Below are 26,866 nucleotides of genomic sequence, written 5' to 3' on the forward strand. Positions count from 1 at the left end.
TCCCCTCCCCCAATGGCAGGTTGACCAATACATGTTAAATATGTTAAAGTATAAGTCAAATACAATATATGTATACATGTCCATACAGTTATTTTGCTGTACAAAAAGAAACATAGTCTCCAACTTTTAAATAGTCTTAATAACATAATAAAACTAAAAATCTATTTACCTGAATGATTTTTATATTCTTCCTGATCACTTGGGAAGGGAACATAGAGAATTTTATTATTTCCTTTTAAAATTTAGTGTGTGGATTTTTTTTTTTTTTTTTTTGCCAGCAGGTGGGGGAGAATTGGAGTGGGGGAAGGCAATTGGGGTTAAGTGATTTGTCCAGAGTTTCACAACTAGTATGTGTCAAGTGTCTGATGTCAAATTTGAACTCAGATCCTTCTGACCCCAGAAATGGTGCTATGTCACATAGCTACTCTGAATATATGTTTCTTTAAAAAAATAAACTATAAAAAAGAAGTTCACAGTTTCTTATATAAATCTACTTTTTTTTATAATGGAGTATTTGTGTTTGTTGATTATTGAGTTTATAGTAAAGGGAAAAATTAAACAACAAATAATCATTGTTATCGTCATCAATACACCCATAATAGTATTAACATTGTTAGAGTCTATAAGAAAAGAAAGCTCAATTAAAACTTTACTGACCTCTAGTGGCTTTTATTGATAAATTAAATAATATTGTACTTTTTCATGAAAAATACTATAATGTTATTTATCCCCAATGTAGGTAATTATCTTAACACTTAGTTATTTTTATATCCTACGATGGAAATTCTTGGTATAATACTGGGTCAGATCTTTGAGATAATGGGATTTATTATGTCTGCTATGACCTCAGTTTAGGGATAGATGAAGGCTGAGCTCTTAGAGATATGTTATAAAATTCCACAGCTCCATAGGATCCATATTATGGGTCCAAAACATTGTCTTAATCTGGGATGAACCTTTTTTGTTTTGTTTTCTTTGAATCTATAATTTTATTTCTGCAGGGAACTTCTTGAATAACTGGCAGCACTTAAACATTTAAGTGCAGTTAAGTGACATGCAATGTTCACACAGGTAAATGGATTAGAAGCAGGAATAAGAGTCTAGATTTTCTTGATTTCATGGTTGGCTTTCTCTCCACCGTACCATGCTACTTCAATATTTAAAAAAAAATAAATTGCAAGGTTAATTCAATGTGACAGTTCAAGAGAACTGAAAGAGATATTGAAGATTATCTAATTTAACCCCCTTATTTTGAAATGGAGGAAACTAAGGCTTTCAGAAGTTAAGTGAATTGATCAAGGTCAATTAGGATTTAGGAATCTATGACCTCTTATTCCAAATCTGACTCTTTCCCCTGAATTATAATACTTCCCTATAGTAATATGATAGTACAAAAAGCTAATGTGGTGAATTTAAATTTACATTTTATTTTTTAAATTTAATTATTAATAATCTACTTTCATTTCCTTTCACCATTCCCTCCACCTGTTCCCCACAAACATTTTTTTAAAACCTTGAAATTAATATGCATAGGTAAATAAGTATTCCTGACTTGGATATGCCCCCCAAAATATATGTCTCATTGTACATCCTGAGCCTATCACTTCTCTGTCAGGAGGTGAGTTACATGTTTCATCTCTTATCCCCTGGAATCATAATTGGTCATTGGATTGATCAGAGTTCTTTATAGTGTCATTATTGAATTGTTTTCTCAGTTCTGATAATTTTGTTTTATGCCAGCTAAAACAAGTCTTTCTAGATTTCCAATGTGGTGAATTAGAAAGACTCAGTGACTGATTATCAGGATAAGTGTTATGATCTTTGTCTGACATGGACTACACGTGTAATTCTGGATATGTCATAATTCTCTTTGGCCTTTAGTTTCCCCATTTATCAAATGAGGGTTAGGGACTAAAGAATGGGTTAGCAACCTAACAAATTAGGAGAGCTAATTTTTTTGGAATTTTTATTGAAAAAATAATCATAGAAGAGCTGAAATATATAGTGTGTCCCAAAAAACATTAGTGCAGTTTTAAGCTTTAATAATATATACATGTGTATTACATATGTACATGCATAATAATAAATAAATATAATCATATGTGATAAATTTAAGTTGAAATGAGACCAGAGATATTTTAGACCAACCTCACCTACACAACTTTATACATTTTATTTAATTTACATAGTTTGTCAGTTCAATAGTGAGACAAAGTAGTAATTATTTATTGTCCCCAGATGGCCCTTGTTCTAAAGTACATGTGTGGCCTAGGAACTGGAAGAATTGCCCTGAGGAGCTTCTATAGCCTTCTACCATTGGCACATTAATATAATTACCCTAACAAATTAGCTAATTAACACTTTGGAAAGCTAGAAATGTCTGGCACTGAGGAGATGAGGTATGAGCCTGAAGGGATTGGAAATAGAAAGAGGAGGGAGAGTGAAGTATGACCTCAGCAAGTCCTAAGGGAATGGCTTTCAAAAAAGGGCAATGACTTAAGGAGAACAGACCCAACTAGGGCATGAAGCCAGCTGCAGAGGCAGTAGATGCTCGATGTTTTGGCTAGTCTTTGTGTACCTGGTAAGAACATAAATGCCTACCCTAACATTAAGAGTTAGCATTTATATAGCACTTTAAGGCTTACAAAATACTGTTTTATCTTATTTAATTTTCATTACAACTCTGGGAATTAGTTGCTGATTTTTACTATTTTTCTTTTGAGTAAACTGAGGTGAGATTGAGGTTTAAGTGATTCTTTGATGCTCTCTGTTGCATGGCCTTTGTCTTCTTATAAACTATCACAAAGAGAGCATGCATTTCCAAAATGTCCAGTTTTAAATGATATCTTATTGCATATAATATTTTGAAAAGATGATCAAAGAATCACAGAATTTGAGGGGTGAAAGGAACCCCAGAGGCCATCTAATTCAATATTCATGAAAATAAATACTAGGATAACATACATGTTTTCAGTCTCTAAAGACCTCTAAAGAAGAGGAACACAGTTTTCCTAGATAGCCCATTCTACTTTTGGAGTTCTTAAGAAAATTTTCCTTATATCAAGCCTAAATTTGTTATCAATAGATATGTTTTGTCGACCATTTAACACTGGCACTCTGTATAAGATATGTATTTGCAAGGGTTGTCTAAATACATAGACTCAGCAAGATGGCACATATATTTGAAGATTCGGTTTACCTTTCTTCAAGAGTGATTGCAATTTCTGTCTTGAGAGTAACAGGAGAAGGCTTTCAGCTAAGCACTTGCTTGTTACCTTGTCTGACTTCAAGAGGCAATGTTGGAATAGATTTATATCTATCTCTTCCCACCAAATTATTTCTGGTTTAAGAGGTATGATTTTTAGGATTTCTAAACAAGATCTACTTCCTTGTCACTCTTAAAGAGTGGTCCTCAGTTTTTACTTGCCAGCTTAACCCTTTTCTACTAAATGTCAATTATGCAAAGGATTTTCACAAATAGTCAAATACTGAATAAAGCTATATATCCAAGCAAAACAGCAAACAGAAACTGAATAAATTTTACAGATTAAAATATACCAGAAAATATTCGAGAGCAAATTAATTTTTTTGGTGAGTGACATATCACAGCCCAAACAAGAAAGAGGCCTCAGTTTCATCTAAGGGGAAATAAGATGATGATTAAGGACAAGTTGAAGTTAAAAACTTCCTCACTTGACTTCTCCATGAAAATATTTTTTAAAAAAGTTTCTTGAACAGTTTGCTCTCCTAATTTTGCTCTTCAGCCTTTTATGCAGATTCATAGTATTATCTTCTCCAATTAGCATTTACTTCTCCCTCTCTACCTCCATAAATCAGCAACATGCTAAATGTCCTCTACTTCAGTGGGAGTTTGATTACACTAAATAAAATATATCATTCAATGCAAGAGAACACTAGATGTTCACTTATCATTGTTGTTTTTGCATGAAATCTTATGAGTCCAATTAAAAAGAACCCAGTAAAATTGATGAGACAGACCACTGATGTGACTTTCTCAGAACTTGCATATAAAGTAGCCACAAGGAATTCGAAGAATTTGCAGGTGTTTGCATGGTGGACTATAATAGGAATTTTGCTCAACTAAATCAATTCAAATATCCTTCTCCTGTATGGTTAAGTAAATTCTTTTTTTGAAGGACCTATGAAGAGCTCATTCTGTTCAGGTTCTAAGCTATCCAAGAACCACTTTCAGTCCAGCCCAGAAAAGCAGTAGTAGAAAGAATTGGTCGTTAACAGTTTATATCCCTCAACCCATCCTTGACCCTATCTTTATTTCCAAATGCTGATCCTTTGTAACTCCAACTTCTAACACATCACCTGTTCATTCATCTTGGGGCAAGTTTGGAAGTGAGCAGGTCTAGCACCATCTCTCTCTCTTTCTGTCTCTGTCTATCTCTTTCTCCTTATCTCTTTCTGTTTCTCTATCTCTCTCTCTTTCTCTCTGTCTCTTTTTTGCTTCCTGTCTATCTATGTATCTGTCTGTCTCTGTCTCTGTATCTGATAGTATTTAGCCTCTATATTCTTTACTATTTAATCAAATCCAAACAACCTAGAGACTGTTCTTGTTTTTTCATCTGTTTAGAGGTATACTCACAAAGATTGATCATATACCAGCCCTTTGTACATTTTGTTCAAGCTCACATCATCCATCTGCTCAACTGGCACACAGTTCCTTTAATTACTACTCTCTGGGAGCAACCTTTCCAAATGTAACAGAGTCAGACATCTTGTCTCTCACATATTGAAGGCTACTGAAGAACTAGATATAGTGGTCCTAGGCATTCTCTGCATTATCAGATTTTTCATCCAGTCTCTGAAAGCACTGAAACACCATTTTAAAGAGTGTATCAAGTCAAAAATGTCTCCCTTTATGCTTCCTGTTATCCTTTCATATTAAAAAAAAAATCTAGTCTAACTGCCTACTACTCTGTTTTGTCCTAGCCAGGATTCAAAGGATTCTTCTCCTGGCAGGTAGGGATACTCCATAAAGACCATGGCTTTCATTGTTAAGTCCCTTGCACCAAAAATGGCTACTTGCCCTATAGGACCAACTATTTTCATGGAATTTCTATATCTAGGAAGGTATAGGTACTATGTCACTAACTTTTAAGAATGGTGGTTTCTCTGAAACCCAAATTCTCCCACCAAAACATAAACTCTGGGAGATGTAGTTGAACCTTTCAGAATGCTTCTTGTTTTTTCCTCATCCAATCTTTTTGTCATCAGGAGGATTTCAATCATTCTTACCATTTAGCAATAAGGAGGCTTAATAACTTGATCCTCAAAAGCTCTGTTGACATTTATTTCTTTGGCATTACTGAAATATCTCGGTCTTTATAGTAACTCATAAAATATAGCTACAACTTCAATATCCTTCCTGAAACATGTAGTAGCTGATATGCTTCCAAATTGTGAAAAAGTATTAAGTAGTGTCATTTTAATATCATCACCATCACCATCATCATCTTTATCAATCACCACCATCAATCATCATAATCCACAAACTGCCAAAGCAAATTATCCTTAATAAGGATTTGGTCCAAATACATTTTGGTAGCATATAATCTCTTTGAGACTAGAGATTCTCATATTTTTCTTTGTAACCCCAACATCTAGCACAGTACCTAGCACATAACAGGCACCCAATAAATGTTGCTTGTTACTTACCATAATCTTTGGCATATAGCAAGTACTTGATAAATGTTTTTTGACTAAATGATTGATTGATTGATGTTGTATTCCAATTTTCTAATAACTGAATAACTATGGTATACCAAATATGCAATGTACAAAGATGAATTCATAATGTCATTTTGGCAATAAATGAGAAAAACTCAGCGACCCTTCAACACATGACAGCTATACCTTAGGTCTTCTGGTTTGAGTCTATAAAAGTTATAGCTGAAAATTTTTGCTATCAGATGATAACTAGACAGAACAATTAAGAAGAGTAAAAAGGTCTTCATTGGATATTTAGCCTTATCCAATACTCAAAACAGTTTTACTCAAAAATACATAAAATGATTTTTAAAAGCCCCCACAAATACAGCTCAGAGACCCTATATTGGGATTCATATTTTAGACATGCCTAATTCCATGGTACTGTGGGGGTAATTATTCTAATTTATATTTCTAAGGTCCTCTTTATGTGATATATTTCTTTATAAATAAATAGGTTATGTAACATATGAATTTAAAGCAAAAGGTATTATGTGAAATAGGATAGAAAGGAAATAAAAAGGAAATGAATCTAGTATTTAATATTCTTGGCATCTATTCACCAATGACTTTGATATTCACACATGTTTTAGAGGATTAGTCAATTTCAAGCTAACCCATCTCTTATTTCTCCATTAGAATAAGAAAGGGACATTTCAGCTTACTTACAGAAGATTACTAAGGAAACTCATTTCAGAGACTGTCTTGGGAGTTCTGATACCTTGCTATGGCAAATGGAGAATACTGATTTGTGTTAAACTCTGTCAATGATACAGTTGCTTCTTTCTGTCACACTATCCACAATATAATCTAAACAGTTGCCATTTTTCTTCATTCTTTCATCTCTCTATCTTCTATCTTACATCTCCTCCTGCATTTTAAAATGCATCTATATTTACCTATCCAATTACAGTAGTCCATGTTGAGAATGGCATTTGCCAAGAATATTTCCTTCTCTTGTTAAAAGGCAATGTTCTGGGGTCATCCTACCTAGGAAAGCCTCCATCCGAGATAAACAGTCATATTCTGGAACTTTTTAAACTAGGTATTACTAGACAGGCAACATTAAATAGGTAAATAATAATGAAAACTGAAAATAGTGATAACTTTGGTAATTCATAGATTATCGAAAAATTGAAAGAGAGTAGTTTCAAAGGATTTATTAGGTCAGAAACTATATTACAAAAGGATGAAGAATGAGTGAAAAGAAAGGAAGTGGAAGTGGAGAATATAGACTGCATTTTTAAGGAGTTTGGCTGTGGAAAAAAAAAGGAAAGATATAAAACAGTAGCTGAAGGATATGGTAGGGCTTAGTGATTTTATTTTTTTTAAGATTAGAGAAGCATGGGCAAGTTTTAAGGCAGCAGGGAAGGCACCAATAGAAAGACACTTGTGGTTACTCATGGGGAAATTTCTGAGGATGACATGTGCTAAGAATATCTCCTTCTCCTGTTAAAAGGCAATATGCTGTTATCATCCTGCTTGAGAAAGCTTTTTTCCCTAGCTAAACATTTTCCAACCAGAAATTGCCAGCGAGGCAATCCTAAAGAATTCTCAGCATTTAACCAAGTGAAAAGCCCTTTTTACCTTACCTGTGCTTTTGGCTTAGTTATGCTTTTGGGATTTCTCAAAAAAAAAAAAAAAAAAGACAAAAAGAGGAAATGACAGAAATTACAAACCAGTAAAAAAAAAAAAAAAAAAAAAAAAAAAGATGGCTTCTATCATAAAAGTTCATACCAAAGCAATGGAAGTCAACCAATTGATAAATGATAGATAAATTTACACCAACAGAAGTATCCATACCATTCATAGGTAGATACCATCAAACTCATAAACAAATTCCCAACCCTAAAAGCTCATCAAAATCTAAAGGGAATTTTTTTATTATATCTTTTTATTTACAAGCTCTATGCATGGTTAATTTTTCAGCATTGACAATTGCAAAACTTTTTGTTCCAATTTTTCCCCTTGTTCCCCCCAACCCCCTCCCTCAGATGGCAGGTAGACCAATACATGTTAAATATGTTAAAGTATATGTTAAACACAATATATGTATATATATCCATATAGTTATTTTTCTGCACAAGAAGAATTGGACTTCGAAATAATGTACAATTAATCTGTGAAGGAAATAAAAAATGCAAGCGGACAAAAACAGAGGGATTGGAAATGCTATGTAGTGGTTCGCACTCAATTCCCAGAGTTCTTTCACTGGGTGTAACTGGTTCTATTCATTATTGAACAAATGGAACTGGTTTGGTTCATCTCGTTGTTGAAGAGAACCATGTCCATCAGAATTGATCATCATATAGTATTGTTGTTGAAGTACATAATGATCTCCTGGTCCTGCTCATTTCACTCAGCATCAGTTCATATAAGTCTCTCCAGGCCTTTCTGAAATCATCCTGTTGGTCATTTCTTACAGAACAATAGTATTCCATAACATTCATATACCACAATTTATTCAACCATTCTCGAACTTATGGGCATCCATTCAGTTTCTAGCCACTACAAAAAGAGCTGCCACAAATATTTTGGCACATACAGGTCCCTTTCCCTTCTTTAAGATCTGTTTGGGATATAAGCACAGTAGTAACCCTGCTGGATCAAAGGGTATGCACAGTTTGATAACTTTTTGAGCATAGTTCCAAATTGCTCTCCAGAATGGCTAGATGTATTCACAATTCCACCAACAACGTATCAGTGTCCCAGTTTTCCCACATCCCTAAAGGGGATCAATCTCCTATAAGAGAGATAATTCAAATTAGGATGATGCAAAAAAAAAAAAAATGTACTTCTATTCTTCACTACCATTTTTCCAAATGACAGTACACAACCAAGGTGTATAGATAGACAGAGATATAAAGATAGATAGATAGAGATAAATAAATAGATAGATCCCTTGGTTGTTTATATATACACATATATACATATATCTATATCTATAATGTTATATATCCCATAAAACCTACAAGAGGAATATCTAAGCACTACCAAGTCTCATCTGTGTGTATATTTCTCACAAAGATGTGAAAATCATAATTTTGTGGGTTTATAACATTATTCATTCCCACTATGTAAGACAAATTGCTTCTCTTTTGTTTCAATTTCTTTCTCTTTACCCTTTTAGAACTCACTATTCCTGATAGCCCATTCTATCCTTGTTCCATATTCCCCTAATAATATAAAGCTAGAAAGACTGACAAATGATTCAGGCCTAATAATATTTAGAGTATACCAAATTTCCAAGAAACACTTTTTGGGCAGTTTTCTGTAAAAGAAACTATTTATGATTCAACATGAATGCAGACAGACCAGTGTGATTAATAATGACCTTTAAACTCTACTTGAGAAAAATAGATTAAATGTCTGAGTCAGATTTTTCAATAAAATGATAACAAGATATGTTCAAGAGGTTAATAAAGACTCATCATCAATTTCTAAAGACTAGAACTGTTTAAATGCATTTTGCTTTGAGACATATAAAATGATATGCTGTTTTCAAAGGCAAGAATAACTAAAGAAAAAAGTTCATGCAATCTATAAGAAACACAAAGGTTCATTTTTGTGATTTGAATCATAATGAATAAATAATAATAAAGGCCTTATAGCAACATTTTGATTTCCATAGCAGTTAAATGCATACTATCCCCAATGAGTTTCATAGATTTTTTTTATAGACACACATAAATAGAGGTAGCTAAGTGATGTTACACACAACCTCTCTCAGCATCGAAAGAAATTTCATCTACAAAATCAGAATAATGATGCCATCTCACAGGTTATTGTGAATAAATGCTCTGTAAGTACAAACTGTTACATATAACTTGTTTTGCAAATCTGAAAATTCTATGTAAATAGTAGCTATTGCTATCAATAAATAATTCTTCAAAATGGCTAAACATAGAAAAAAGTCTCTTTTTATATTCTTCATCTTGACTTATTAGCAATACCATTATTTTTGATAAGCATCAACAAGTATCCTAAGGTAATTAGTTATCACCATAACTCATCCTCTTCTTTTATTTTCCTATGTGCACCTCTATTCTCTCCTTTTAACAGCGCAAGCATATTAATAACAGCACAACAATCCTGAGAAGTACATATGATATAGTATTTTTTCCATTTGACAGATAAGGAAACTGAGTCTCAGAAAGATTGTTACTACATATCCTCAAAGATCATCAATCTTTTTTCAAGTATTTATCCTTTTACTTAAATATCTACTTTTTTGCCTGTCTCCAAAAAGTCAAAAATTTAAATATGTTGATTTTATGTAACTTGTCTTTATGTGTTTATTTTAGTCTACCCAAGCTTTTTGACTCTTTATTTTTATAGACAGGATTAAACAGTTATCTCTATTGTTTCAAATACCAAGAAATCATGTATGGTTTCAACATATACATGGGAGATACCTTATTAGAGGAAAGAATTTAATGAAACACTTTTTCTGCTAAATTAAAAAGCAATTCTAATTTTAAGATAACAATTTCAGAGTTATAAGGGACATCATGGGCTATCAATCCATATCCACAAAGGAATCCTTACTACAAAATCCCTGGCAAGTGGTAATTTAATCTTTTTTTTGAAGACCTCTAATGAGAGAGAATTTATCTCATGAGATTCTCTATTTTACTTTTCATCTTTTGATTTTGTTTTGATAATTATTGTTGTTGCTTGGAGTAATTACTATCTGCTTAATCTATTCTTTTCTTTAGAAAGCTCAATTACCAAGTACATTTTATTACAATCTCTTCTAAACTATTAACTCTCCTTGTCTCTTCTAACATCACTTTTTATATCTTTTATTTCATTTCTTCTAAATATTTGTGTAGATTTTGTAATCAGAGTATCATTCTTTCTGGGACATTATAAGTGCAATGGCTCATTTTGGGCTTATCTTCTGTTTTTTCTCATTTCATATCATTCCTTCCTTGTATTTGGCATTTTCTTTTGTTTATTCATATATCAAGTCCAAATTTCTGGATTGAAGTTTTATGGTCGGATCAGACTCAGGAAACAAATATTTATTAAGTGGCTACTATATGTCAGGCTGCTAAGTACAAAGGATACAAATATAAAAAGAACAATAGTCCCTGTTCTCAAGGAGCTTATACTCTAAAGGAGGAAGAAAACATATGAAATGAAACTGAAAAGTTGGGGAGCCAAAAGTGAAGGTCATCATAAATATAATGAGAATAACATAAAATGGGAATAACAATAGCCCAACATCACAGTCTGAAGAAATGCTACTAGTCAGCCTGGGAGCCCTCCTTAAATGGAGGGTTTGGTGGAAGTCCTTTACTAATCCCAAGACAGAGGATTCTGAGGTACAGATGAAGTATGAACATTAAGGCAATATTGCAGGATTATGGGGCCTGGTGATAAGGCTTCCTGGGGCCCTGATGGATTCCAGGCTAAAGAGTGCAGATGGTAGAAAATGAAGAGAAGACTGATCTTTCCCATACTTTTGGATTAACCCTTACTTAGTCCTTGATGTAGTGGCTAACACTAAGCTCCCACAAGAATTACTAGATTTTGTCCCTGTCTCTAGGTTCTTGACTTAAATTTTGCTCTTGGCTCTTTTTCTGTCTGCTTCTCCTAACCCAGAACTGGCTTTGTCTCTCACTAGACCCTGACAGATTTTACATGTCATAAATTGTGCTGACAGGGGGCTTCCTTCAAGACTCTTGGCGTTTTATTTCCTAGGTGCAAGAAGCACCTTTTTTTTGGCCCTTTTTTTTTCCCTGCTGTGGTTCACAGCCTTCCCTGGCACCGCTATGTCATTTTTTTCCCTACTCTGGTTCAGGTGCAAGCCACAGGGGCTCATTCAACATTCACTGCCTGGATTTTGGGTCCAGTACAGCCTGCCTAGGACTGGTTTGGCCTTGAATCCTCAAGTTTTTGGGACAGGCCCTGTGCCAAATGCTGGTCTGGCCTGGTTTCCTGCTATAGGAACTCACTGTTTGCATGCATTGTCTTGTCTTTGCTCAGAGTTTCTCCAGTATTCTGATAGTGTCTTTCAATCATCCTAGATCGGGCAAAAAGAGTTTACATTTTTAAAAAATAAGTATTCCTTATGTTGCTTTTTTTTTTTTTTTAGCTTTTCTGAACTTTTTCTGGGAACCTGGGCTTTTCTATATCCTAATATGCTATCATCTTCTCACAATGTTCTCCATTCCACTTTTGGACTGCCTTTGTAGTAAGATTCTCCTCCCCCCATGTCCCCATAGCTTCTATCTATGATCCTACCTCTGCTTTTTTTCCCCCTTCCATACCATAGTTCATCAATATTTGATGAACTAGGAGCTGTGATGACCATGTATTTAAAATCAGCCTGAGTCAGGAATTTAGGTTAAGGGAAAAATCTTCAATCTTTATTGAAGTGAAGAAGTAAAGAAGGATTGTGATAGCAATATGGGCAGACAGGAAGCCATCTAGCAGAGGGGGATTGGAGGTGAAGGACGGTCGCAATAGCAACGAGCAGCTGTGACAAGACGCCAGCCAGCAGTCTCTCTTTCCACTTCCCTTTCCATTCCCCTGCCTCTACCCACCAAAAACATCATTTCCTCTACAACACATCAGGACTTGCACAAAGAGTGGGCGGGGGCCATTCTTTCTCCAAGCTTATATATTAATAGAGTATGGTCCAATTACTATTTAGCCTCACGTGCTTGGGACCTCAGTGCATCAACTCAAGCCTCAGCCCATTACATCTCCCGCTTTCTTTTGTTTTAGAAGACAGGTGGTCATGCCATCCCTGACTCCTCAGGGAGGTCAGAGCCCCCAAGGGGAGGTGATCACACCCTCCCTGACTTCTCAGAAAGGGAGGTGAAAACACTAAAAAGGAGATAATCACACCCTCCCTGACATCTCAGGAAAGGAGATGAAAAGCACCAAAGGGAAGTGGGGGGTTGCTAGCGGGTCTCTGGGCTGAAGGGTCTTATTATGCACAAACCCATCAGCATGGAAGGTATTACACAAACACATAGCAATAACACAGAGGCTATTAGTGATGGTTTTCTCCACGGTCAGTGCAGGCTTGATATGGTGTAACAAATATGAATTGTACACGCAAGTAATGGTATAACAAAAAATATAAATCAACATAGTGTTATACAAGATTGCCAGAAGTCCTAGAAGGAGAGTATGTAAACAGCAGTCACACATAGACCTTCTTCAGCAGCCAAGAGATAGTCCAAAATCATCTATGCTTCACATGTCAGGGGATCCAATGATCCCCCCAAGTTTTTGAAGTCCTGCAAAAGTCTTTTTATGTGTTAGAGAATCCAATGATTCCTGCAGATTTTGAAGTCCTGTAATAGTCTTATCATTTCTCAGAAAATCCAATGATTCCTGAGGGTTTTCAAGTCCTACAATTTTCTATATCCATGAGTCAGATGCCATAATTGCCCTGCTCTTTCAATGGTGAGCACAATCAGCAATAGAACCACCTAATATTTCTTGGGTCTTCTCCTTTGTTTCAAGGGTCTGCTCTGTCTCTCTGCGATGGACAAGGTAAATATGGCTCATTGGCACCCATCTGATTCCTTCTCCTCCTGTAAAAATATAAGCAAACCTTCTTCCCAAGTAGTTAACCTATATAATTCCCTTCTATTTACCACTTCCTGGATCTCTCCACATCACCTGGAGATTATCTAAAGATAGTGGAGCTGTTTGCACTGGACCTGTTGTGTTAAAAGACCTGTAACCTCCCCAACTATAATCCTGATTGCTTTTCTGTTGGTTGATGACATTAGAGTCCTGAATTTCTAAAGACTCTCTGGGTGTAACCTCAGTTGCTATCATGCCCCACCTATCTTTTGATTGATACCTTGGAGCTGGGCCCTGCTTCTCATTTCTCTGGGTCAATCTACATTCAGAGGCCCAGTGAAAGCCTCTGTTGCATTTTGGACATGGGGTTTTGGGTTTTATTCTCTTACCCTGTCTTCTCATTCTATCTCCATACCAACATTGAGCTTTCAGATGCCCTACTTTTCCACACTGAAAGCATCTATGAGTCTCTCTGGAAGTCCCTTGCCAGGAGGGCTTCTTCCCATATTGGGATTTTGGGAAGTCTGCATCATAGCCTGGCTATAAAAGGCATTTGTGCCCACTGTGGCATTGTGGCTCCTCTAAAGGAGCATCCTTGTGCAGTCCTAGTATAATTCTTCTGCAAATCTCATTAGCATTTTCCTTAACAAATTGCCTTAACAAAATGTCTCCATTTGTTCTTGTGATAGCTGTCTGCAAACATTCCACAAAGTCAGCAAAGGGTTCATTTGGCCCTTGTGTTATTTTTGTGAAGGCCCCACCCTTGTCATCTTTATTGTGGAGAGAAGCCATATATATATATATATATATATATATTATTATTTTATAATAACTTTATATTGACAGAATCCATGCCAGGGTAATTTCTTTGAGGATTTCTATATCAAAAGGAGCGTATCTTCTATTTTCTTGACCTGAAGAATTAAATTGTTGAATTATAGGAAAAATGTGGTGTTGAAATTCCGAAACATTTCTCCCTTTCACTTTGGCCTTAATTAGTCCCTTTTGCAATCTAGTCATAGGAGCAGCTGGATGCTGGGGGGGAGGTGCTGGTGCTGTCACTGCCCCCTCGACTCTTCCTCCTCCCTCCATCCCGGAGGGTGGAGTTGATGGAGGAGAGTCAATTACCTGCTCCTTAGGTGGGGCTGAAGCTACCTCAGATTCACCACACCCTTGAGCCTCACTTAAGTCTCCATGCCCTGTGGGGATATGGTCATTAATCTGTTCTTTGTCTTCCTCCTTTATCTCAGACTTCCCAATTTGGCTATTCCTAGAGCCTTTTCCTTTTCTTCTAGAACTTATATAGTTTCTTAAAGCCAACTGTATTATATTGTATAAATAGAATGCCTCGATGGAAATTGAATGAGGACCGTTTTTGTTGTAATATGCAGAGAGCTGTTGCCCAATTAATGTCCGATTATCTGGAGAGATTTGCTCTTCCTCTAAGAACCAAGGGGATGTGCGCTTTAATGTACCAAGAAGTCTAGCTGTCTGTTCCCAAGTTATAAGTAGCCCTTGATCTTCTATCAGCTTAAGCAGGCTTTCTATAGTGCCACTCCTGGGTGGGAATGGGGGTGGGGGGGGTTAGGGTGGGGGATGGAGAATCTTTAGCTAGGATCTGTCCCATTTCAGCCAAAAAGTTACTAGTTTAGTCTTTAAGAAAATGAATTCCCTGTTTGTCTATAATACTCACCTAAGTTCCTGGTCACTGGAGACTTCTTCAGTGAAAGTAGGGTCCTTGGTTCCCACGCTTGGGTGCCAAATGTGATGACCGTGTATTTAAAATCAGCCTGAGTCAGGAATTCAGGTTAAGGGAAAAATCTTCAATCTTTATTCTCAGTAGAGGTGAAGAAGGATTGTGATAGCAATATGGGCAGACAGGAAGCCAGCTAGCAGAGGGGGATTGGAGGTGAAGGACAGTTGCAATAGCAATGTGAGCATCTGTGACAAGACGCCAGCCAGCAATCTCTCTTTCCACTTCCCTTTCCACTCCCCTGCCTTCACCCACCAAAATTGTCATTTCCTATACAACACATCAGGACTTGCACAAAGAGTGGGCAGGGGCCATTCTTTCTCCAAGCATATACATTAATAGAGTATGGTCCAATTACTATTTAGCCTCATGTGTTTGGGACCTCAGTGCATCAACTCAAGCCTCAGCCCATTGCAATGAGCTTTTGTGTTTCATGTGGATTTATTTTTCTCCAAATTAAACATCCCCAGTTTCTTCAACTGCTCCTCATATAATGTAGACTTGAGACTTTTCAGCATTTTGAATTATCTCTGAACTTATCAATATCTGTCCTTATGTGGTGTTTGGAACATAATGCAATTCTCCTTCTATGGTCTGATTACAGCAGAGAATAATAGATCCATCTCCTGGTTCCGGGATGCAATGTTTTTCTTAATATGGTTTACATTGCATTTATATGTTTGAATGTTATCTCCCCTACTCAGTTGTAAGCTACTTGAAGGCAGAGACTGTCTTTTGCATCCTTTTGTGTTTCAAGTGTTTAGCATTGTACTGACACAGAGCAAGCATTTAATAAAGGCTTAATTGCAGTTAAGATAATATCAGGGTTTTTTGACCATCATACTGTATTGTTGACTCATATTGAGTCTGTGGTCCGTAAAAGCCTCCAGATTTTTTTCAGATAACTTAATGTCTAACCACATCTCTGCCATTTTGCATTTGGAAAGTAGATTTCTTCAATTCAAGTATATTGACTTTACCCATTTGTCTATTACAGGAGCTGAACCTGAAATCCGGAAGACTTGGGTCCAAATCCAGCCTCAAGCATTTACTAGTTGTATTACTCTGAGCAAGTCATTCAACCTTTGCCAATCTTAATTTTCTCACCTATAAAATGGAGATAATGATAGCACCTACCTCCTAAGATTGATGTGAGGATCAAACAAAATCTTTGTAAAATGCTACATAAATATTAAATGTTTTTGTTGCTATCCTTTCTTTGGTTAGAAATTCATAACCATCTCTTTAACTTATTCTAGGATTTTTTAGGAATTGAAGTCAAACTGACTTATAGACTTATGGGCCCATGTGAAATTGTGCAAAACATTTCCATAAAAATTTATATTGTAAAACAAGACATAGGTCACCCCCCAAAAAAATCTTCAAGAAAAATAAAGTTAAAAAATTAGGCTTCAATCTGTATTCAACTACCATCAGGTCTTTCTCTGGGTAAAGATACTATTTTTCATCATGAAGTCCTTCAGAGTAGTCATGGATCACTATATTGCTGAGAATAGCAAAGTCATTCACAGTTGATCATCCCACAACATTGCTAACAGTAATGTACTTGTAAAATAGTATGATAGGTAGAGTGGACAGCTTGCTGGATCTGCAGTCAGGAGATCTAGATTTGAGTTCCAGTTCTGTTGAATTTAATAGTTACATGGGTTTTTGTATGTCTCCTGGCCTCTGAGCCTCACTAAATTGTATCATCTATAAAATGGGAATAGCCATTTTTGTACTATCTGCCTCATAGTTACAGCAAATAAGTTATTCTATAAATGGAAAGTACTATGTTGTTATTTGTGACTTGACAAGACTTATAGCTGCTTACAAACAGGTCCTCCACAAACATTCTTTATTACATACATACACACACACACACACACACACACACACACACACACACACACAATATTACATTCATATATAAAGTTTCATCAACTGGGATTCTCAATTAAAAATAAAAAATGAGCTGTATTCTTTTTTTCCCTTTTTTGCATTTTCTATGAAAAAGAACCTTAAGTTATAAATGAAGAATGACATAAGCAAGATTGCAAATGGAATTTTAAAACTTATTCCATGGAACAAATTGTTTTCAAAGTTATATAAATATTCATTTATAAACAGAATGGTAGGCTAATTGCCAATCATTACCAATTAATTACAGCAAATTTCTTTGGAATCTCTACTGAACAAATCTTTTAAGTTTTAAGTTACTTTATAAATCCAAAGAGAACAAAATTATACTTAAAACAGTCCAATGTCCCAGACCTTTTCTTATCTAAGATATTCACAGTGTTAATTGGAAGGTTTCATTATACATATGAATATTCTTTTTTCTACTAGTTTATTCTGTTCCTCTTATTATATGTAATTGCCTTGTATATGTGTGATTATGACAACTTTACCTCTTAAATGTCACTGTCAGTATAAATTAATTTAGGCATAAAATACCTTTTGTGGAATTTAATAAATTGTCTGTTCCTTTCCCCACACACTCACTCACCGACTAACCTTGTAGTCATGTAATCAAATTTAAGTTCTGAGAGTCAGATCCAGCATTTTAGAAAAGAACACAGAAGTTAAATCAGCTTCCTTGAATAAATCCAAATGCTCACCCCAGAATTTTCTGGATATTTTCTGAGAAGCCTTGATCTAAAAGACATCTTGATAAATTTCCAGTGAGGCTAGGGAAAAATCAGTTTTCATTCATGATGAAAACTATAAAAATGAGGTCTGAAAGTAATCTTAGAGGAATCAGTGTAATTGAGAGAACTCTGCCTGAATTTAGCAAGAATTCTGTGTAAATCTTGCCTGTGTCAATTATTAACCATGTGAATCTAGAAAAGCTAGGATTTATCTACTAAGTTATAGATGACTGCATCTATATTAGTGGAGAAAATTCTCCATACTCACAAAACTACCAATTTTTTTTTAATATCATCTTAAAATAGCATCAAATGTCTGAATTAGAAGAGTTTTCCTCTGGCTAGAAAGTCCAGCTTTACCCAAGTCCTAATCAGCTCTGATAGTTAATTCAGGGATTAGTACTATGTTGGTTTAGAACACAAGCTTCAGTCTTTCACTGTTGACTTACACATTCTAATATTTATCATATAAGAAAAGTTGTAAGAAGCCTTAAACTGAATATTAAATAGAACAGCTAAAATGCAGACCTTGGGGGAAGGGGAGTGGGGAGGAAATTCCTAACAATGTAATATAATATAAAAATAAGTCTGTACTTGAAATCAAGAAAGTCTTGCTTCCAATACTTAAGTTTTGTTCTTGTGATCAAATTACTTTAACTCCACAAGTCTAGTTTCCTCATCTGCAAAACTGGGATAATAATATTTAATAATAATTATAGAACTACTGTTGTATGGCCCACAGGTAAGTTGTTCAATCTCTCTGAGTCTGTTTTCTCATTCATAAAATGGAGATAATGATACCTGTTGAACATGCTCAAATGTATAGTTGCAAGAGTCAAATGAAAATGCATGTAAAGGATCATATGTAAATAATAAGAATCAACTGAAAAGAAACTATCAGCTAGCTTGCTTTCTATCACCCTTTTTAGTATGTTAAGCTTCCTTTTTGATTCTACTTATGGGCCGGATCCTACTAAAAGTTTCTCCCTTTAGAGATTTTCCCTTGGAGACTCAAAGGATAAAGAACAGGGCCTATAGTCACATGTAGACTTCAGTTCCAATTTGACCTAAAATATTTACTCATTGTGTGATCTTGGGCAAGTCATGTAACATCTGTTTACCTCAGTTTTTTTATTTGTAAACTAGAGAGAATCATTGCACATATGAGATATTTGGTTGAAGTATCTGATACATAGTAGGCATCTTATAAATGTTTATTCATTTTCTGATCCCCAGTAGTTGTTAATGTTATTGCCCCTTCCAAAAATTAGCATGTATAAATTTTTCTGATTTCCTATTGTTGTTTTCAAAAAGAAGGTAAGCTCCTAGAGAGAAAAGACTTGTTTTGTCTGTTTCTCCGGCACCTTAAGATCACAATAGGTCCTTAAGAAATATTTGTGGAATTACATTTTTCCAAAAGTCAAGATGAAACAGAGTTAGACCTAGAGTGAATTGTGAATAAGCAAAGTTTATTCATTTTTTTTTTTCACTTAGACTTTCTGAGTGTCTTCTCCCATTTAATTTACTTTATATTCTTCCTATAATTGTTCCCTGGTAGCCAGCCAGTCCCCACTGCCCTCATATTGCTCTTCTGCTATCTACAAATCTCCACTGGGATGCCTGGCTTAGGATTTATGAAGAGAACATAGACAGTGGGGGAATTCTTGGTGAAGGAACCTGCTGACAATGTCTGCTTCGGCTCTCATCTCCCTTTGGGGTGTCTCACCCTTATGGAGAAGTCAGGTGGAACAAGGCCATTTGTGTTCTACTTGAAGCAAGGGATACTTACAGTAAAAAAAGCATTTACATATTAATAGCAGGGTGCTTATATTTAGCACTTGCACAGTGTGCTATGGTGGTATAATGGTACTACAGTTAGCACATGCTCAGTGTGTTGTAATGATGCAATTGTACTAAGGTATTTAGGGGCTGAGAGAACTTGAAATAAAGGAAGTCCATGTTTGAGCATCCACATGGGTCCCTACCTCACCATTCCTCCATTAAGATCAAAGACTTGGGCTGGTGTTTTGTAGTTTTGCTCATGTAATTCCTGACTTTCCCTTGGCAGATAGATTCCCAAATATTTTCTACTATCAACAGATATTTTAAATGGAATTTTGTAATGGGCTGAGGCTCAAGTTGATGCACTGAGGTCCCAAGCACCTGAGGCTAAATAGTAATTGGACCATACTCTATTAATATATAAGTTTGGGGAAAGAATGGCCCTCGCCCACTCTTTGTGCAAGTCCTGATGTGTTGTATAGGAAATGACGTTTTTTGGTAGGTGGAGGCAGGGGATTGGAAAGGGAAGCGGAAAGAGAGACTGCTGGCTGGTGTCTTGTCACAGCTGCTCGCATTGCTATCACGACCGCCCTTCACCTCGGATCCTCCTCTGCTAGCTGGTTTCCTGTCTGCCCATATTGCTATCGCAATCCTTCTTCATCTCTTCAATTCAATAAAGATTGAAGATTTTTCCCTTAACCTGAATTCCTGATTCCGGCTGATTTTAAATACGCTTATATATATTATATTTATAATAAATATAAGACTGTGATATGTCATCACAGAATTTCTCTTGATATCTCTTGTTGTTGGATTTGTCAGTGATGTATAAAAATGCTGATGATTTATGTGGATTTATTTTGTATCCTGCAACATTGCTAAAGTTGTGGATTATTTCTAGTAGCTTTTTAGTAGAATCTTTAAGGTTCTCTAAATATACCATCATATCATCTGCAAAGAGTGATAATTTGGTTTCCTCATTCCCTACTTTAATTCTTTTAATCTCTTTTTCTTCTCTTATTAATGAAGCTAGCATTTCTAATACAATATTGAATAATAATAGTGATAGTGGGCAATCTTGTTTCATCCCTGATCTTATCAGTACTGGTTCCAGTTTATGCCCATTACATATGATGCTTGCTGATGGTTTTAAATAGATGCTACTTAGTATTTTAAGGAAAAATCCATTTATTCCTATAGTCTTTGGTGTTTTTAATAGGAATAGATGTTGGATTTTATCAAATGATAAAGCTTCTATTTTAAAGCCACTATTGCACCTATGTATCAAGTTTTTATCAAATGATAAAGCTTCTATTTTAAAGCCACTATTGCTCCTATGTATCAAGTTTTCATGACAATTTTCTTTTATTAAAAACAAAATTTTATTGATAACTTTTGTTTTTATATTACCTATATTTCCCAATCTTTTTAGCCCTTTTAATAAATAGATCAGCAGAACTAATCAATACATCTAAAAAGTCTGATATTATATGTTTTGATCCTCACTCATAGTTCCCCACCACCACTTTTACAAAGAAGAGAGGAGATTCCTTCTCATATCTTTTCTTTGGGGTCAAACTTGGACATTACAATTTCATAGCATTCAGTTTTCATTTTCTTTTTTGTCTTCACTTACATTGCAATTGTTTCTCCAGTTTTTCCCTTAGCATTAGCTTGTATCAAAATATTCTCAAGCTTCTCTTTATTCATAATTTTAATTGGTAATAGCACAATAATATTCCATTCCATTACTGGTCCACAAGGTAAATAGCCATTCTTCAATTGATCAACACCAAAGGACCTTATTTGATCAAGTTTGGTTCACCATAAATTGTTCAATTCACTTCAATTCAATAAGAATTCATTAAAATAATTACTACATTATTGAAACATAATTAGGTTACATATAATTATCAACATAATGTGATTGAAGCAGCTAAGTAACAGTGGATAGAGCATTGGGTCTAGAGTCAAGAAAACTTGGTTTCAAATATAACCTAAGACCTTTGTTTTTTGACTTTAGGAAAATCACTTAACCTTTGTTTGCCTCGATTTCCTCATATGTAAAATGGCAATAATAATAGCACCTTTTTTCTATACTTGGTGTGAGGATCAAATGAAATAATATTGGTACTATGCTTAGCATAGTGTCTAGCACATTGTTACTACTATATAAATGTTAGCTTTAATCATCTTCATCATTTTAATGTATTTATTTGAAACTTAAATACAAAATAGAAAATAGAAAAATAGAAAAAGGATAAAAACATTATCATGTATAGCAGAATGTAAGAGAGGATATTAAAAAATACTACACATTGTATTCAAAATTATCCATCTTTCTTTCCTTTCTTGTAGGTTTTCTTTTGATTTCTACTGTGCACTTTTTAAATTATTCTTTTTTCTCTCTCTTTGCTCCTTTCTCCCTCAAGCAGACTATGGTTAAGCATGGAGATAGACAGACACACATATACACACAGATGTATATGTATACGCATGTGCATATACACACATATACACATACACGTATATACATGCATATATATAGGTATCTATAATCACATATATACATAAGCATCTATGTTAGGTTGTACTACGCTTATTTATCTTCGGTTTCTCTGAAGGTGGATAACATCATTATTCTTTGGTTCAAGTCTTTCCATATTTTCCTAAATATACCAACTCATCATTTCCTACACCAAATATTAATTAATTTGGCTGATCATCAGCATTATTTATATATAACAAGTATCTAGAACAGAGCCTTTCATAGGCTAGGTTACTCTGAGAAACACTAGGTATATATATGAAAAACTGAACAGTTTACTGGTATTAGTGGTAATGAAAACAAATACTGTAATAGAGCACCTAACTACTATATGACTTTGGACATGTCACTTCTCCCTGGACCTCAGTCCTAAAATGTATTGGGAGAAGATAAACTTTAAGACTCCTTACAATTGTAAGTCTGATTTATCCATGGTGACAGGAGTTCTGAACCTTTTTTATGATCCTTTAGCAGTTCAATAAAACCTATGGACACTTTTTTAGAATAATGTATTAAAATGTAAAACAACATATATAGAATCATAAAGAAAAGACATTTGTTGAAATGTAGTTGCCAAGTATTTTTTCAACATTTTGAAAAAATTATTTAAAACTAACTGCAAAATAAGGAAAAAAATAGAAAAAGAAAGACAAAAGAAGGAAAAAGAATTGTCATATGCTCAAGAAAGCATATATAATAATAGAAGTTATTATATTCATGACTGTCCATCTTTTCTTTGCTTCCTTGTAGGTTATTCTTTTGTTCTCTGATGTGTAATTTTTATTTTATTCTTTTCTCCCCTTTCATTCCTCCTCACCCCAAGTAGGCTATAGTTAAGCATGGACATATGTAGACACACACATACACACAGATATATATAGATATACAGATATAGATATATACACACAGCTACATCTATCTATACTCATATATGCCTCTATATGCATATATACATAGATATACACATATACATATATACATACACATTTGCACATATGTAGATATATATCTAAAACAATATTAATATGGCTGACATATAGCATAGATTTCTTTCTTGAATGAATCTTTTAAGTGTGATTTTGCCTGAGATCAATGAATAGCCCTAATTTTTTTCTAATAAATTCTACTCCTGATCTTTGTTTTTGTGTTTTGAATATTTCTTATTTCCTGTCCCTACTAAGTCTTTTACTTCAGTTCTACTCCTTAACTTGCCTTGCTTTTATTTAATTTCCTCCCACCCATGGACCCCTCCCTTATCTTCTCCCTCCACCCTTTCCTTTCCTCTTAATACCATTCTCATTAATCTACACAATGATCTCCATCTGCATACCCTACCTTAGCCTATTCCCTCTCCACTTATTTCTCCCCCCCTCCCCCCCACTTATTTCTTTATAGATTTTGTAGGGTGCTATATCCTTCATGGTATATATATATGTGTGTGTGTGTGTGTGTGTGTGTGTGTGTATCACACACACATATATAAATGTGTATACATACATACATGTATGTATTATTCCCTATTTACCCCATTTCTCATGTGAGTATGTTCTCAGAACTATTAGCCCTTCCCATCTAACACCTCTGCATTGATTCTTCCTCTGCATTTCATACATATAGCATAATTACTACTATTTTTAATTTTTCCCTAAGTGATTTAGCTTTTTAGGATCAGATTATACTCAGCTCTGCTCCAATATTTCTTTTGGACTACTCAATTATTTATGTGAATCTTAGACATATGGTTTACTTTTCCATATAAAAACAAACATAAACAGTTTGTTCTTATTAAGTCCCTTCAAATTAGTTTTTAGTGTTGGCTCTTATGTTTTAAATTTTCTATTGCGTTCAGGTTTGGTTGAAACAAAATCCTGAAAATCTGTGAGCTCTCTGACCATTTTTTCATTGAATATTATGCTTAATTTTGCTGGATTTAATATTTTTGGTCACAGGCCTAATTTTTTTGCTTGTCTATATATAATATTTGAGGACTTGTGTGTGTGTGTTTTTTTTTATTGTAGTTGCTGATAAATCTTGTACAATTGTAATTGTAGCTCCAGAGTACCAGAATTGTTTGTTGTTTTGTTTCTTGCAAAATTTTCTTTTTCATCTGTAGGTTTTGAAATTTATCAATGATGTTCCTATAACACATTTCTTTGAAGTGGTGATTGTGGATTTTTTCTATTTCATCTTTCCTCTCTTGTCCTATCCTTGCAGACAATTTCTTTCATTATTTTTTGTATCATTGTGTCAAGGTTCTTTTTCTGGTCCCACTTTTCAAGTAATTCAATTATTCTTATTTTCTTTTCTTGATCTGTTTTCCAGATCTGTTGTTTTTGTTATATTTCACATCCTCTTCTATTTTCATATTCTTTACTTTTTGTTTTGTTATTTCTTGGTCTCATAGCTTCACTGGCTTCCCTTGGCACAATTCTAATTTTCAAAGAATCATTTTCTTCTTTAAAACTTTAAAACTCCTTTTTTTGGTTGGTTGACTTTTTTTTTCATAATTTTTTTTGTTTTTCTTGGATTTTTTTTCTAGTTTTTCTTTAATCTTTCTCATTTGGTTTTTAATTTTTTTTAAGTTCTGCAAAATTTTTCTGGGCAAGTAGCAATTTTACATTACTCTGTGGTAGGGGAGGCTTTTTTTTTTTTTCTCCAAGCTTATGTACTTTTTTTTAAAAATTTTTTTATTTAATAATTACTTTATATTGACACTCGTTTCTGTTCCGATTTTTTTTTTCCCCTCCCTCCCTCTACCCCCTCCCCTAGATGGCAAGCAGTCCTTTATATGTTGGATATGTTGCAGTATATCCTAGATACAATATATGTTTGCAGAACCGAACAGTTCTCTTGTTGCATAGGGAGAATTGGATTCAGAAGGTATAAATAACCCGGGAAGAAAAACAAAAATGCAGATAGTTCACATTTGTTTCTCAGTGTTCTTTCTTTGGGTGTAGCTGCTTTTGTCCGTCATTTATCAATTGAAACTCAGGTCTCTTTGTCAAAGAAATCCACTTCCATCAAAATATGTCCTCATACAATATCGTTGTCGAAGTGTATAATGATCTCCTGGTTCTGCTCATTTCACTTAGCATCAGTTCATGTAAGTCTCGCCAGTCCTCTCTGTATTCATCCTGCTGGTCATTTCTTACAGAACAATAATATTCCATAACATTCATATACCACAATTTACCCAGCCATTCTCCAATTGATGGGCATCCATTCATTTTCCAGTTTCTGGCCACTACAAACAGGGCTGCTACAAACATTTTGGCACATACAGGTCCCTTTCCCTTCTTTAGTATTTCTTTGGGATATAAGCCCAATAGAAACACTGCTGGATCAAAGGGTATGCACAATTTGATAATTTTTTGGGCATAATTCCAGATTGCTCTCCAGAATGGTTGGATTCGTTCACAACTCCACCAACAATGCATTAGTGTCCCAGTTTTCCCGCATCCCCTCCAACATTCATCATTATTTTTTCCTGTCATCTTAGCCAATCTGACAGGTGTGTAGTGGTATCTCAGAGTTGTCTTAATTTGCATTTCTCTGATCAATAGTGATTTGGAACACTCTTTCATATGAGTGGTAGTAGTTTCAATTTCATCATCTGAAAATTGTCTGTTCATATCCTTTGACCATTTATCAATTGGAGAATGGCTTGATTTCTTATAAATTTGAGTCAGTTCTCTATATATTTTGGAAATGAGGCCTTTATCAGAACCTTTAACTGTGAAAATGTTTTCCCAGTTTGTTGCTTCCCTTCTAATCTTGTTTGCATTAGTTTTATTTGTACAAAGGCTTTTTAATTTGATGTAATCAAAATTTTCTATTTTGTGATCAGTAATGGTCTCTAGTTCATCTTTGGTCACAAATTTCTTTCTCCTCCACAAGTCTGAGAGATAAACTATTCTATGTTCCTCTAATTTATTTATAATCTCGTTCTTTATGCCTAGGTCATAGACCCATTTTGATCTTATCTTGGTATATGGTGTTAAGTGTGGGTCCATGCCTAATTTCTGGTTTTTTTTTTTTTTTTTTTACTTCAATGTCCTCCTCTGAAGATGAACTCCAGTCTTCCTGTTCCCATATTAACTTTCTATGATTGGTTTCTCCTTTGCCTGATCATTTTTAAAAAAATGAAACTATTAGTGTAAACACCTCTAATCCTGGAGTAAAGAGGATGATACCTTTGGTTTTACTTCTGTTCTTTCCTATGGCCTGGAACCCTAAACCAAGAACTCTCCCCATTCCCCATAAGTACTAGTATCCCTGCCCCACTACTTCTGCACTCACTAGGTGTGTTGATTTCTCCACATCCAGGGCTGTGTCTCAGCACCACAGCTGAGCCTGCCCTTTCTCTCAGTCTTTCCCAATTCAGACCCTGGGCTTCCCTAATGTTAGGTGAAGTTCTTGTAATTTGTTAAAGGTACTCCTGAATCCAGCTAGTCCCAGGGTTTCCTGCTTGCAGTTTCTGATGAGCTAATCTTGAGGTATTTATACTTTACACTCAATTAAACCTCAGTACTGAGGTCTTTCTTTGGGTTTCTGGGTTGGTCTCATGAGGATCCTTGTTCTGCTCCAATTTTATTTATTTTTTACCAGTGTATGTTTGCCCTCAGTTGAAATTTGTGGGTAGTCTGGATAGTTTGAAACTTTCTCATCTACTCCACCATATCCCAGAATCCTCCTCTAAACATTTTTTAAAGTACATTTTTACAAATCCATAGATCTTATGTTAAGAACCCCTATGCTATGAACTAAATATAAATATATTACAATTTATATTACATCATTAAATAGATAAATATATATTTTTTAAAAACCCATGAAGCA

At 34.8% G+C, this 26,866-nt stretch overlaps 1 protein-coding gene across 3 annotated transcripts in view; it reads left to right on the plus strand.

Moving 5' to 3' along the window:
- Positions 1-16,260, plus strand: part of ALKAL1 (ALK and LTK ligand 1) — a 56,054-nt gene extending 39,794 nt beyond the window's left edge. For all 3 annotated transcript variants that reach the window (XM_051970208.1, XM_051970205.1, XM_051970207.1), the window contains one exon: positions 16,044-16,260. The gene's annotated coding sequence lies outside the window, so the exon portion shown is untranslated. The remainder of the gene's footprint in view (positions 1-16,043) is intronic.
- Positions 16,261-26,866: the final 10,606 nt, after the last annotated feature.

The sequence above is a fragment of the Antechinus flavipes genome, chromosome 1 (genome assembly GCF_016432865.1).
Source record: "Antechinus flavipes isolate AdamAnt ecotype Samford, QLD, Australia chromosome 1, AdamAnt_v2, whole genome shotgun sequence".
In the NCBI taxonomy this organism is placed as follows: domain Eukaryota; kingdom Metazoa; phylum Chordata; class Mammalia; order Dasyuromorphia; family Dasyuridae; genus Antechinus; species Antechinus flavipes.